At 35.1% G+C, this 15,572-nt stretch overlaps 1 pseudogene; it reads left to right on the top strand.

Annotated features, from left to right (window-relative positions):
- Positions 1 to 13,944: 13,944 nt before the first annotated feature.
- Positions 13,945 to 15,337, top strand: LOC102591237 (mediator of RNA polymerase II transcription subunit 20a-like; annotated as a pseudogene).
- Positions 15,338 to 15,572: the final 235 nt, after the last annotated feature.

The raw sequence follows: 15,572 nt of genomic DNA, 5'->3' as shown, positions 1-15,572 counted from the left end.
AAAATCTAGAAATTTTGTTAAGTTAGAATAAATTGAGTTTTGGGCATTTTCAAATGGCCATAACTTCTAGCTCAGGATGAGTTAGAGGTACTTCTAGATATGGTAGGAAATCTCTTGGAATGATATTTCCAACGCCGCTGAGTTTGCACAATTTCGAGTTCGTATAAGTGAGTTGTGCCCTTTGGGAGTTGGGCTGTTCAAATTAGGAAAGTTATTTTTAAAGGGTAGTTTGGTCTTTTCCTTGCCCAATGATTTTATTTAATTTTTGGTAATTAAGTTAGGGTCTAATCAGAATAAGATCCGTTTAAGCTTTTACCAAACTACGCTAGGGCTTGGAGAAAAGAGAAAAGAAGAGGAGAAAGGAGAAGAGAAGCAAGATTCGTCAAGATCGTCGAGTTTAGCTTGTGGATTTTGTCGGGGGTGATCCCTACAAGGTATGTGAGATCACATAGCATTGGGTTAGTTCACCCACACGCCAAACATGTTTAATTCAGCGTATTTTCATCCTAAAAAGATTGAGAATTTGATGGTCTTGATAGTTGTTCTTGAATTGATTTCGTTCTTGAATATGAGTTGAGATTAAGAAGTTTCTTGATATTAAAGTGTTGATTCCTTGAATTTTATGAGTTAGATTTTGTGTATATGACTTGGGTATCTGATTCTAAAGTGAAATTGAAAAAAAGAATCGATTAAAAATGATTTAAGATCAGAAAACGAGACCAAAAGTTCGTCAGATTTTTGCCTAAGGAACAGGTGGTGCGACATGCCCCCATAGCGCCAGGAAGGCTGGGGCGGTGCACCAGCAGTGCACCATTTTGGAGCCCTAGTAAATTGGGTCTGGCGCGGCGCCCCAGATACACTCCCGGATCGTCATTTTTTACAAGTTTTTCATCGTTTAGCCTAGTTAAGTCCTTCTAAAGTGTACTAACACTTTCCATTGATTCTAACTACTCTAAATGACTTCTAAAAATCTAGAAATCATCCAGAAACATGAATTATAACCTTGAATCCATAAATTCAAATTCAAGGAAAGTCAAGAACCAAGTCTAGAAAGTTCTTAGAGTCTTTTCAAGAAGTCTTTTGCAAATGTCTTTAACTTTGTTTTAAGACTTAAAGTTCAAGTTGAGTAAAGAGTAAAGAGTAAAGTTTGAAGTTCATTTCTTCAAAGAAGTATATGGGGACTATGTATTCACAAAGAGTTTTAAAATGTTTTCACATTTAAATAAGAACAAAAACTGAGATTTCCAAAGAGCCTTTGAGCTATTTTTCATAAAAGAGTAATTGCTTTCTAAATGAAGCAAGAGAGGAAAGTTTGATTTCCAAGATAGCCTTTGAGCTAAGTTTTGAGCAATTATCTCAAATCACAGAAAGAAGTATGTTTTTAAACATAAGAGCTAGTATCATATTTTGGGAGTAGTATTGAGCACCGATATGGGGAGAGTTCAAACAACTCACAGCCCCATAAACCATCTAACCATCATGGGTTAAAAAGGGTCATAGTTTTTAGATGATTCATTTAGTGCTTTTTAGCATAGACTAGTGGATCCACTTAGTAGTTCAGGTTCTATTCCCTTGGCAAGGTATAGGACGGCCCTGGCAGCGTGAGGATAAATGTTGTATCATCACAATAGCTCTTACGTGATGGTTGTCGATTAAGAGAAACTCCCACAGAAGTAATGGTATTCTTATATACACAATTTATTGTATGTTTCCATACATTTCAGAGTTATATGTATCTTTGTATACACACAGAGTTAACATCATATTTTTAAACAGCTTTTCTTTATATTGCACTTGCTTTAAATTTCTTTATATTGAAATGAGTTCAGTTATGTTGAGTTGAGTTGAGCCAGTTAAGTTCTTCACTTCCTTTCAAGCTTAAGTTATGTTTAGCATTCTAACCCGCATACTCGTACAATCAATGTACTGATGCCAGTTGGCCTGCATCTTCTTATGATGAAGACGCATGTAACCAGGATCAGCATCCAGCGCATCGTTGATCCAATTAAGCACTCATAGTCTTGTGGTGAGCCTTCTTGTTTCCAGAGGATCCCTTTTATTGCTTTTAGTTTTATTAGTTAGTTTATTAGGATGTCATGGGTCTTTCACGACATCCATCTCAGTTGTTTAGAGGCTTTATAGATAGACAGCCAGATGTTAGTTCTTGAGTTTTCTATTTCCTATTTTAATGGTTGAGACTTGAGTTGCCACTTTTGGCCAATAAATGTTATCTTGATACATTCTAAGTGTTTATTGAGCAGTTCAGTTTACTTTTAAAAGTATTTTCTTCATGAGTTAAGTCTTCCGCTGAGCAAGTAAGACAGGCCAAGGGTTATCTTGGGGCGAACAATGGTTCTTGAGTTCCAGCCACGTTCGGGGTGGGCATGGTAATTGTGCCCTGAATTCTACCAGGGGTTATTGTGCCCTGTGAAGACATGAAAATAAAATAAGGGTTATTGTGCTGTAAACACAACCAGGGGCTTTTGTGCCCTAGGAAGACAGGAGAATAAAGTAGGGGTTATTGTTCCCAAAATGCAACCATGGGTTATTGTGCCCTAAAAGCAAGGCACCTATAGTTGTGACACCAGTGGAGAAGAGTTATGATAGTGAGGGGGTTTACGCCATGCACCACACCACCTCAGGCAGTGAGGATGGTTCCCAGGAGAACTCTTTGGCTTCTATCTCTAAGTCTGAGTTATGATCAGTTACTACATTCTTGGAGATCAGAGCTTCGCTCCAAATCATTAAATATCCATCTTGGATCCCGATGCCTCCAACACCTACTCCTTTTCCACCACAGCCAGTGGTCCCAAGACCACCAGTTCAGGGTCCTTCTCCCCAGTCACTCAACCGACTAAAGGCAGAGGGTTTGAGGACCATTCTAGAAGAAAAGAGATTGTCTACTAACAGTTTGTTGGACAGGTATCCAGAGTTATGGAACACTATCAAGGTCCACAAGTTCAAGATATTTACAAAATCTCGGGGTCCCTACATTGCTACTTGGGTTTGAGAGTTCTATTCAACCTACAGTGAGCTAATGCCAAAGGGGAATAAGAAGAAAAGTGCCTTCAAACTAGTGGACTTCGTGGTAGTTCGGTGAAAGAAAGTGAAATGTCGTTGCTTAGAAAAAAATGCGGTACTAGGATGTTCCTTGGATATTATGCATAATTACATCAACTTGGTCCAAAGACAGACCTTAGAGGACCTTAAGGGTTGGCTGTCACCCCTTATAGCCGATGCCACCCTGAGGTGGATAGAGGTAGGTGCACCAATAAAGAAAAGGGAGCTCAATGTTGCTGCCAGATACTGGTTCGGGTTCATCAGTAGCACCATTATGTCATCCCAGAACGAGTCCATCCTCAGACACCCAAAGGCAGCCTATCTAGGGTCTATCATTAATCTCCAGAAACTGAATTTGGGGTTGCTGATTAAGCAGGACATAGCCATGAGGGCCAAGCAAAGAAATACCTTTCTCCCATTCCCGGTGTTGATCACCTAGTTGTAAAGACAGGCCCATGTTTCGAGATATGCAAACACGGATGTAGAGGTGACACCCACCTTCTCTACTGACATCCGGCATATTGTGGCCAAGTATTTACGGGATGAGGCTGACAGGAGGGGGGCAGCATCGGTGGATACATCCCCAGAGATTGATGTTAACATGTTGTCGATAGAGGCAATCATGCCCCCTCGGGCTAGGGGGCCTTCAGGAACTTATGGACCTTCTGCTTCTGAGACCCCTAGTACATATGTTGCACCCCTTCTCACTAGATCTTCTACTGCTGGTGCTTCTGCCTCCCAACCCCCTATCACCCAGACTATGCTTTACAAGATGGGCCATTTGGCCCAATCTACTGATGTGTGTGTCTCTCAAGTAGAGGTAATTATGCTTGGGGATGATAGAGCGGGATATTGATGCTGCCTTAGCCCCCATTAGGGCTGATATAAGGGAGCATGGTGTTCAGATTGAGGGAGAAAAGTTGGCATTGGATGCCCTGACTGTTATAATGGAGGAGTGTGAGAAGGGCTAGGAAGCTGCAGATGCTGTTACGGCCTTGAAGGCCGATATTGTGGGGTTGCGTAGAGATGTGGACACGTTGAAGTCCACTGATATGTCGATGTTGTTCGATATGGTGGAGATTCTCGAGGTCTCGAGCACAGATATTCCCATTTGTTTTGAGGTGCCTCCGACTACTACCAGAGATGAGACTAGAGCTGATGATGTTGCTGCTGAGTTCGAGGTTGAGACAGATAAGGAGAAGTTTGGTGTTCGTGAGGAGATAGTCTATGATGATTTGACTGACTTGGAGGGTGCCATGTTTGAGATTTCTAGGCAGGCATCGCTTCAGGACACATCTATGGTGGGCTATAGTGGAGCCAAGGTTGATGAGACACCAGGCACTGATGCCCAAATAGAGGGAGTGGCCGACATGCAAACTTCACCCTAGGCCTAGCCTGGCAGGCCGACTTTTTGCCTCCCTTTATGTTCTTTTTTTAGAATAATTTTGTTTTTATTTGCATTTTAGGACAATTGCTTCATTTTGTTGGCGGGGTGAGGTATTTCCATACCTACCTCTTGTGGGCTATTATTTTTTTGTGAATATTGGTGTGATTTTGGTGTTTTCATATATATTGGTTGTTGATAAATTGTGGCCCATTGTTTTAATATGAAAATGGTTTTGAACCATATTTAAAATTGTTGCCACCTCTTTTGTGTGTGATTGTGGTTGTTCTTGTGCAAATTTGAGTGTCGGTTATAGTCAATACCAATGACTTGAATAGTGCTCTTAATTGAACAATATGAATGTGCAAGTATAGTGAGGCAAACTAAGTTACATAGGCAATATGTGAACTTTTAGCATCTCGTTATGACTTGCCGAATGTCGATTAAGTCTCTTGTGATGAACATTGCACGCTAGCTAGAAAGTATGGAGTCTTGTTTGATAACTGTATCGAATACAGTGTGTGGTGAGGTTGTATTGAATAGTGTGTTTGATGACACCAAGAATTTTCCCTGTTGGTCCGATTGATTGAGTGAAGCAAGCAATTGAAATGATCTTAGGCAAATGTTTTGAAGAGTGAACCAACTTGACAACATACCTCTTTGTGGCCAACCTTGTGAGAAGTGTGAACCTTGCTTGGCACCTTTTGAGCCTATTCTTTTCTTTGGAATAGAAGTGTGAAAAAGAACGAAAGTCAAGAAGTGTGAAAAAGTCCCCCTTGATGGATTGTTGTGAAAAAGATGGAACCCCTCCATGTAAAAGAACTAAGGAAATGAAAGAGAAGAAAAAGGTAGAAAACGAAAAAATGAAAAATGAAAAAGAAGTGTTGTGAAATAAAGTGTGTCAAAGAAGTAAAAGAAATGGGGTAGCCGGCGATTCATGTTTAGTTGAATAATGGGGTGGATTATGAACATGTTTGAATGTGAAAGAGAAGGAGAAAAAGTGGTTTCATGTCATACTTCATGAAGGTAGAAGCCACTAAGCCTAAATGAACATACCTTTACTCTCAGCCCCATTACAAGCCCTAAAAAGACCTTTGTGATCTTGAGTGAGCTAAAATGAACATTGATTGGAAAATAAGGGCAAGCCTATGGGTGGAGTCACACATATGTTCATCTTTGTGAGTGTGGGAGTTGTATGTGATTCCGGGCTATTAAATTGTTGTGAAATTTATGTGAATATGGAATCATTTTTGTTGTGAGGGCATTTGAACACCTTTGTTGAGCTTTAACTTGCATTTGAAGACAGCATTGTGAGCTTGAGAACATTGATAATGGTGAGTCACAATTTGAATATTTGAGTGCACAATTGAGCATTGTATGTGTAGTTTGAACCTTTTATGTGCATTTATGTTGAGTCTTAAGCAGCACTATTTGTAGACATCCTTGTTGAACTGATTGAACTTGAATTTTACTAGAGGACAAGTAAAAATTTAAGTTGGGGGTGTTGATGAGTCTGAGATTTCATTTATTTAGGGCTTTGTTTTGATAGTTTAAGTGTCCTCAAATGCTTAATTTATGCTCTAACCTAATGTTAAAGTGTTGATTTGAGGTTATGAAGACTAAGGAGCAAGTCAAAGACACTACCGGGCGAAAAGGAGCAAACAAGTTGAGGAAGTGAAGAAAAACGATCCTGGTGATCACCAAGACCACTCGGCGAACCACTGAGTGGCTCTTTAGCTCGCCCAAAGTTCCAGCGTGCCAGTCCTGGGGAGGAACCGACTTGATGACAGAAATGGGCAGTCAGGGGATCGCCTAACGACTCCGCGATAGCAACCTTGAACCTCTAAAGTCACAGAACCCTAAAGACAAATGGCCAATGCAAACTGGTGATGGATTGGAGCGAAGGGAGGATCGCGGACTGGGTTGGCGAGGCACGACTTACTTCGCCCAATGGCCCTTCAGGGCAAAAATTGGACAACTATAAATTGAAATTTTAAATGAAGAGTGGGGAGTTCCTAGAGTTCTAATTCCCTGAGTTTGAGAGTTTGAGTTGTTCTCTGAGTGTTTGAGTTTCCATTGTAGACTTTGAAGCTCTTGAAGCTTAAATTTGAGGATATGCAAGTGGGTTTTGGAATTTATTTAATTTGGAGCATTGTAAAGACTTGAAAACTTTTACCCAGCTCATGGCTAATATAGTTGGTAATTATTTCTATCTTTTTATGATGTGTAGCTAAAACCCCAATTCTTGGGGTGTGATCATGTGATTATTGGTTTAATTAGCATATAGGTATTGTCATTTATTGATTTAAATGCTTAATTGAAGTGGGTTTAATCGATTGTTGCGTATTAATCTTTGAATTGTAGTTGCAAATGCAATTCTAACTTAGAGTTCTGGGCTTGCTTGAAAAAGAAGTTTAAGAATCAAGGTTTTCGATTTAATGATTGTAGCTACCGGGTTGATGTGGATTTAGCTCGAGAGAGTAACTCCTAAGCTCGATTCTACCTATCTAGCTCGAGAGAGTAGATAAATTAAGGTTTTGGACTGTTCTTATTGCTAAGCTTGTCGAGGTTCGAGAGAACTCGCTGAATCGTAATAGTTGTTTGAGAGAAAACTATTGCACCTATAGTCTAGCCTACCTATTGAGATTTAGCATTCGTTAGTAAATTTCTATTAACCATATAGCATAATTAGCCTATAATCGATCACATCTCGAAAATTCCTCTTAATATTGTTGAAACCCCCTGCTTTCGTAATTGTTCCAGTTCATTATTGTTAATCCAATCCCCCATCTGACATTTGTTGTCAATCCTTTTAATTTAACTAAATATTTTCAATAATTTCTATTCCTGCCACCTATTAGATTACATTTGTAACTTCGTAACTGAATTCGAACTTGTACCGCTCCTTGTGGGTTCGACCCCAACCTTTCATTGGGTTTTATACTAGATTATGATCGCCCATACCTAGTATTGGATGAGGTGTGGTTGAGCGCTTATCAAGAAAGTTTTTCATAATGAACATGTTTATATGCTACATTCTATGCACTTTAAATCATAATATCACACTCAATACATAACCATACGTTTGCTTGTTTATAGACTACTTTCTCACATGTTATATATCTTCTTCTTTTTTTAAATCTATGATACAGATCTCACAGTTCATGCATTTTATCTATTTTAAACTACTCCTATAATATACAATTGATGGGTTGTAAGATATAATTTTATATATTTGAAGGTATGTTTATATATTGACTATCTTTGTGGTTTAAAGATTATATGTTGTGGTCCCCTAGAAATTATTTATGTATATGCTATGTCCTAAATTGTCAATGTTTTTGATACATGTAACTTATATATTATAAATAACAAAGAACTTTAATACAAATATTAAATTATTTGGATTGATTTTCCACTTACGATGTGCCCCATAACCTAACTATTTGAAGGAAGCATAGTATATGTGTATATATCTAGGTATCACTTGGTATTGGTCCAATGGTTAAATAAAATTTAGATTTTATGTTTCTTTGTTTAAATCACATTCTATATGTTATAGCTTGAGTTTTAACATGACATGCATCCTTATAGCTATAGAGCTTAAGTTACTAATAAATTTTGTTTGTACTCCTCTGTGTGCTCATCAGTTTGCATGCTGAATTTTCTTTTGTAAAAAAATTCCTTATGATTTATTGGTGTATTTTCTACTTCGGTGTGTAACTTTAGAATAATATATGGTTAAATATTACTCATTGTATAACCATAATACTTTGAGCGTTGGAGTATGTTGTCCATCGCACTATGATTTTTTTTATTGAACTCATATGTTTGTGGTAACATGTACCCTTTAAAATCAATTAAAAGATACAATGGCCATAGTCAATAAAAAAATCCAACTAAGAATCAGGGTCAAATCCTACAGGAAATGGTATATCATAGAAAATTCTATCAAGATTTTTTTATTGTAAAATCATTCATTTGTAATAGTAAAAAATAAGTGGGTTGATGATTCCACCAATTAATAAAATGATTTGAATATCAGTTGTTACAACTTATCTAAGATTTCAGAGAATTCCAGAATTAACAAGCAATCTAGGGGTGTGGGGATTGAAAATCAATGTTGCATAGGGGTAATTGTGCTGCTCGATAGTGATGCACATTCATAATAGGCTAGGTCATCTTCAATAACGCTAATCTTCTTTCAATCTCACAACATCCTTGCATAGAATGTCCTTTCGGTCTCATCTATATGCTATACTAAACAACTCAAAACCTTACTCTACTCTCTCTTTCGATGCAGAAGTTGGGAAAATAGTTCCGACCCATAACCTCTATTTTCAAGAAAGTTAGAGACATAAAACCTAAATTTCTAGTATCGAACTAATTACCCACTCCAATAAATCTCTTTGGAGCAACAACCGAAGATCGGAAGTAGGAACTAAGTTTTCAATCATAACCCATAAGTTAATCCCATGCTAAATTAGCCCAAATTCATGTATGAACAACTTCAAAACAGAGCATAACAATATACCGATTATGTAAAATTAACACCCAACCCCACAAATGCACTCCTAAATCTTGGGATTTTAGCCACCATAAAAAAAAGCAAAGAAATTATACCTTAAACGAAAGCAACCATGGGTAACATGAAATTAGGCCATTACAATCAAACTCACTTTGAATTAAACTTAAATTTGTCAATTTCAAAAACAAAGTTGAAAATCCCCCCAAAAACTAGAGAGTGTTCTTCACAAGGTACAATTGTTTTTTCTGGAAATTCTCTCATTATTCAATTCCCAACTCACCAAAATCTCTCTTTTTTTCTCTCCTTTGGGCTATTTAAAGTTTGCCAAAAAATTTCCCATAACTCAACATGCTACCCTTTAGGTGACGTGAGTCGGGCTTGCAGAACTCATTCAGTGAGTTGACCTTCATGCTTCAGCTCACCTTCTCTTGTGCTAGGCTTCAAGTGTTTGAACCTCAATTGGCGAGCTCGTTTGAGTCTGTCTTTAGCACTCGGCGTATCACTGAGTACCACCTTTGTTTCCCTTTCAAGCCTTCAATTTTTCTCTTTGTACTGTCACTTTCGGTGATGATCAACTAGGTCGCTCTTCTCATTCGGCGAGTCGCCTTCTTTTGGAGTTCTCCAACCTGCCTCGATAAACACAAGTGTTGTTTATTATCACTTTGGGTGAGGTCATGCTCACTAGGAAATTCCCCTTTCCTGTGTGACATTCGTCAATGTATAGTTTGCACTTCTCTTTACGTTTTTGACCATTATTTCAAACATTCATCCTTGACTTTTCCATTATTCTTTGTAGCTACAAATCATCAAAATATCATCAGAATAGGACATATTTAAATATTGAAGAAACTAAATATTGAGCTAAGTCGGCCTGAAATAATTGCAAATCTACCACTTATCAGTTTGTACTTTATTTGATTATGTTTCCTTTCAATCTTAATATATAAATTCTAAATATATTTTTATATATTACACGTATGTGCCTTTGAAATAGATAAGTAAAGAAAGATTTCCTTTGTGAGCAACATTTTGTAGTATGTGGTGATTTGATGTTGTTTTTCTTAAACGTTATTTTATTGATATGGTGTATATCATCACTAAAGGGGAAATGGCCTGTGCTGAGCACGGGCCAAATAGTAAGCTTTTACAATTAATGACTAATACAGACAAAACAACAACAATTTCTGCCAACAAAAATAAAGATGTAAGTCTCCGATGAATTATAGCATGTGGCTACAAGAGCAGAACCAAAAGCAGTTATTATTAGGGGTTGCTAGAAACAAATTACATGTTAATTCAAATTGGATAAATAGAGAAATTCCTAAGATAGTAACAATGCAGAAGTACTACAACCTATTAGAATTAATCTTATCTATAGTTTGGAAAGAAAGCTCATCCTTGCAACATTAATACCACTCACTCAAATACATAGTTTAAAGTATTACATCTTATCGTATCGTTTGAAAGAAACCTCACAAAGTCACCCTATGACTTCATCTAACTTAATGCCATGAGAAAAATCTAACTTATTCGTACACAAAATATGATTCAAGTAAATTTGTCAAAAAAGGAGGTCAGGTCAATTTATAAATGCCACCAAAAAACAGAAAACATACAATTTATTTTGTTAGTTAACATTTTTATGTCAACTTTATAATAGATTTTCACACATGAGCGAAACTACTAACACATTTTTCATTGACATTAGTATTGTGAGTTGATCTAAATATACGAAATCTTGAAGGAACATATTTACCTTGGATATCTCTGTTATTTTTATTTTTTAAGAGCTTAGTATGTCCTTTATTCCTAATTGATACACCATAGCTCTTGTAATAAATTGTTTCAATTAGACAATTCTTATCATTCATAAGGAACATCAAAGGAAATTTCAACTTCAAGTTCAAAATAGCAAGGAAATTATAGAGAGTTAACAGAAATAACATTCGAAAAAACAACAATGCATAAGAAAAACTATATAAAAGAGGAAGTATCTAGTTTTATTTGTGTATAATATTTTTGTGCATTACATCCGAACATTATTTATTAGGGGGTCAATTCTACATGCTTTTCTAATTACCTGGCAATACATTCAGTACATTATGTAACATCACTATCGCAGTATGCCAGTATCACTATAGATATCCTAACCAATGTTATTTCTTCTATGCTAAAATTCTTTTGGATCATTTCCTTAATTCAAAATTTTCTAATGTTCTATTTGGTTTGCTGCTCTGGTTCAGCAATTCTGCTATTAAAAGACTATAATTTTATATTTAATTCTTCAATTAGCTTTTCATCTAACTTGTCATTATCCAGGACAGTAAGTCTCAAATATAGAGAAAAAATCTACTGCTTAACTAGTAACCTCCTAAACCATGCAAGAATATTAAGAAGTAGATAACAAAAGATTTACTCCTCAATTGTGCAAGCTTCAGCATATCAAATAAACAATTTCCTTTACTGCCACACCCTTGAACTATAAACTTTGTTATTAATGATGTTAAAGATATAATATCTCTCTGGACTTGAATTGAACATATTGCACACTTAGTATATGAAGATGGCGTAATCTCATAAGTTGGATCTACAGAAGATGGTGTGTAGGCAAGACTCTTACCCTTAGTATATGAAGGCATATAGCCTCTTTTCATTCGAACCTCAATTCAATATATAATTACAAATTGTGAAAAAAAATGAAATCACAAGTGCAATTGCTATTAAAAAAAAAAACCGACAACCACCCAAACATAGAAGCACATAGAAGAACCATAACATAGAGAAAAGGGAATAAAAGAGGAGCTTAATAATCTCAAGCAACTCCTCCAAACTACCCTGTAATGAGAAAGGATATATAGTCACTTACAATCCAACGACATTTGTTGCTCGTTAAAAGTCATTAAACCTAAAAAAAAGTAAACCTTTGAGTATAGCAAATGAGATTAATATTTTCAATAGTCAGAAAAACACAGTTTGATAAGAGAAAAATAGGAGAATTAAAAAGCAAAAAATGTTATCCTAATAAATAAAATTCAACTCCTTATCTCTGTATGAGTCGTCCATAGATCAAACAACTTCATTGTAGTCTTCGTCCATTTATTGTCCTTGAACTCCAAGTAAGACTCTGCATTTTGGTCTTTGGAGAGTAATTCAATTAAAAAAAAAACCTAATTTTGAAACTTTTTCATAAGCGCATGCATATATGCAGACCAAGCAAGAGGTCAAAATGAAGTTAAAACTCACCAGAAAGAGTACTAAATTGAAGGACCCAAGAAGAGAAACGATCCGTGAAGAGTCGGCGTCAAGGCTTGGCCTTGTCACCGCCGTCCTCCGTCATTAGTTCTTAGTTCTGACCTCCGAGAAGTTATTACTATTCCTTTAAAATTCATCGGTGAATCACAGAGAATAGGATTTAAGTTTTTTTTTTTTTTGGCTTAATTCATGTTTGATTAAGAATTTTCAAAGTACAACGGTCTGTTGGACCAAAAAATACAGTTGTCTCTAGGACAATGAATGCACCAAATGTGTTATTTTATCACTTAAAATTTTCACAATTCCAAGAATGCCCCTATTCGTCTTCTCACATTTCCAGTACAAAGTACAAATTTTGGAAGTTGTGTTCGTCCTCTATGTTATTGGCCTATATATATTAGAATATAAATATTTAGGGTTGGGATAGTTCCGTAAATAGATGAAATTTTGTAAAAAATTCAAAATAGGTCCTAGATTGTCCCTCGCATGCATTTATTTTTACTTTAGGACAAATGTCTCCAAGGGGAGGATGTAACACCTCAGGTTTATCACGAACCTATGCAATACCCAAATACATGGAAAGAAAGGGAAATGGTGACACCTCTAGTTCCATGTGGAAGTAGAGGAGTAGTACAATAATTATGTGTGTAGGTAATGGGTGACACTTAACTTTATTATATATGTATAAACATAATTAACTTTTTAAATTATTTATTAATTAACAACAAATGCTCTTTCTATTTTTCAAAATGGTTCTCGCCTAAACTTAGCTATACACATATATACATTTAAGCGTTTTACATTGCACTTGGTGTAATCAAATTTCAGCAAGTTATTGTAGTTTAGGTTCTTTATATATATTCACGAAATATCACCAACAAACACAAGATGTCATTTTTGGGGTTAAGCCATGTGATTTCTCCGTTATTGTTTTGATACCTACAAGGCGTGAATATCGAATTATAAAAATCATAAGTTTTGGCCAAGAGAATTGGATAGTTGGAATTCAGGGCAACTTTTTAAAGTAAACTCAGAATTACATTTAAGAATAAATATTTATTATTATTCTATTTCTATCTTTGAGGAATATTAAGAAAAAGTATTGCTTCCACAAGGAATGAAAATACTATTTTAATTACCTAATAAATATTAAAAAATATTGTATCATATAAAATGAAAAAAATATAGTACATACTTTATTTTTATAAAAATAATTCATATTCGTGCATGAAATCTTTGACTTGTTTTTCATCCTTCAAAGCATAATTTTTTCTCTTATAAAAAAGGTTTATTAATTAAGAGAAATAAATATATAGACTAGATACAATTCTGATAAAATATGATCTTGACCAACATTTTAGGATGAATATTTATTATTCTCTCTTTCTATCTTCGATGCTAATTCAAAAAATATATTAATTCCACAATAAACTAGAAGGAAAAAGAAATACTATTTTGACTATCTAATAAGTTTAACCATAAAAGGTAACTTTGTTGAAATTTTAGTAACGAAATCCAAATATGACATGAATTTAATGACTTGATATTTGTTCAAGGTACTTGTTCACTATAAATACAATTTTATACTTCCTTTCAAACTATTACATACAACTTTAAGATTCATTTTCTTATCTTTCCTTGTATTAGCCAAAGCCTTTTTTTCTGTTTGGATGAATTTTTTCTTAAGAGAAAAGAGGAAACTGTACTTGTAATCAACAACATGCCGATCAAATGGTAACGATTTTGAATTTACTAGAAACATAACATTTTTGAAGATTTTGGTGTGTATGCTTAAGTGTACAGTTTGTTACTTTCTTTGTTGTTAGGGTTCTGCATTGGCAGCCAAATGCAGGCACAACAGTCAATAGTCAAATACTGATAGAAGTATCTAATTGTGCTGAGAGCATTAATGGTGTTAAAGAAGGAAGATGAAAAAATACGTTTACCTTCTATAAGCCCATACTCAAAGGTATTTCATTACTTATTAAATCATATGTATGTAAACACAATATAAAGGAATAATTTTTTTTTCTCTCGATGCATTATAAAGATTAGATTTGGGAAGTTTTTCTCCTTTGTAAGTAATCTATAAAGAAGCGAAAAAGTATTGAAAAATTTGGGTCATGAATAGATCTAAATGTAAGATAATTTATATATCTCACATTTCTAACTTACACATCATGTCATTTTTAAGAGTACTTTTGTGGCCATATACAAGATTTGATTGGTTATTGATTTATTTTTTCTTTTTACTAGAACAAGCAAATGCATCGGAATTTCCCCAAAATATTTTGGGGGTTTCACTTCAAGAACAACCCAACAAGTTTTACATGGCACTTAGTAGGCAACGACTGATTGTGGAAGCAGAGTCATCAATGCAGACAATAATGGAGAACTTACAATCTTACAGAATGAAGGTTGCAGTTAATTGTGACGATTGTATTATTGAGATCTGCAAATTATTGTTCTTATTGTAAGTGGATGATATATTTATATAGCACCATCAAGGATTTTGTCTTCATAAATACTTATTAAAATATTTGACTGATATAGGGGTTTCAGTATCAACATGGTGACTTTCGGCTTCCTGTAGGCAACGTTGTTTAAATAAATTCTGAGAGCTTGAGCAGAATAGTTATGGAGGTATGCCAATACTTTTAGAGATTTATTCTCAGTTGAAGCTTTTTATGTGGTTAAGCCTTTTTTTAGAACATAACTATGTTGTAATATATTATGCTTTTTTTACTCCGCATGGAGAGGAATTCAATTATTGTCCTTTTCTTGATACGAAATGATAGTTGGATTAACAAATTTTAAGCAGTTTCTATTATGAGCATGTTTGCCTCATAAGATGTTTGTTTCTTTTGTAGATGGAGTATCTTTTGATTTCCTCATGGGAAACATCACATCTGATTATGAATGAATTCTTCGAGATATGGAAGGAAACTCTTGGAAGAAGATCATTATTGGGTCATTTTATACACGTTGAACCAAATTTTTTAGAGTATGGCCTCTCTGATCAATACACTTCACAACACACAATTGTACAATATGCTAGTATCTTGGCTCAAATGGCAGCAACATCTCAATCATCACAAGCAACTAGAAATTAGAATGTTTCTTGACATTATAAGATTTTTCCTTATCTTCTGAAATGAGTTCTTTATGTTCATAAATAAATTGGGAATATGCATATTGAACGTTATATCACTATACAACTACTTTTTATTTACTTGCAACTAAAATCAGAATTTCAGATCAATGTAATTTCTTTTCCTTTTAGTGGGTTATATGGAAGTTAAATATTTTATTTTTGTCTAAGGAATTGAGCTAGATGAAGCAAATCTA

Source organism: Solanum tuberosum, unplaced genomic scaffold (genome assembly GCF_000226075.1).
Source record: "Solanum tuberosum cultivar DM 1-3 516 R44 unplaced genomic scaffold, SolTub_3.0 scf00124, whole genome shotgun sequence".
In the NCBI taxonomy this organism is placed as follows: Eukaryota; Viridiplantae; Streptophyta; class Magnoliopsida; order Solanales; family Solanaceae; genus Solanum; species Solanum tuberosum.
This window is presented reverse-complemented; position numbering and strand designations above follow the sequence as displayed.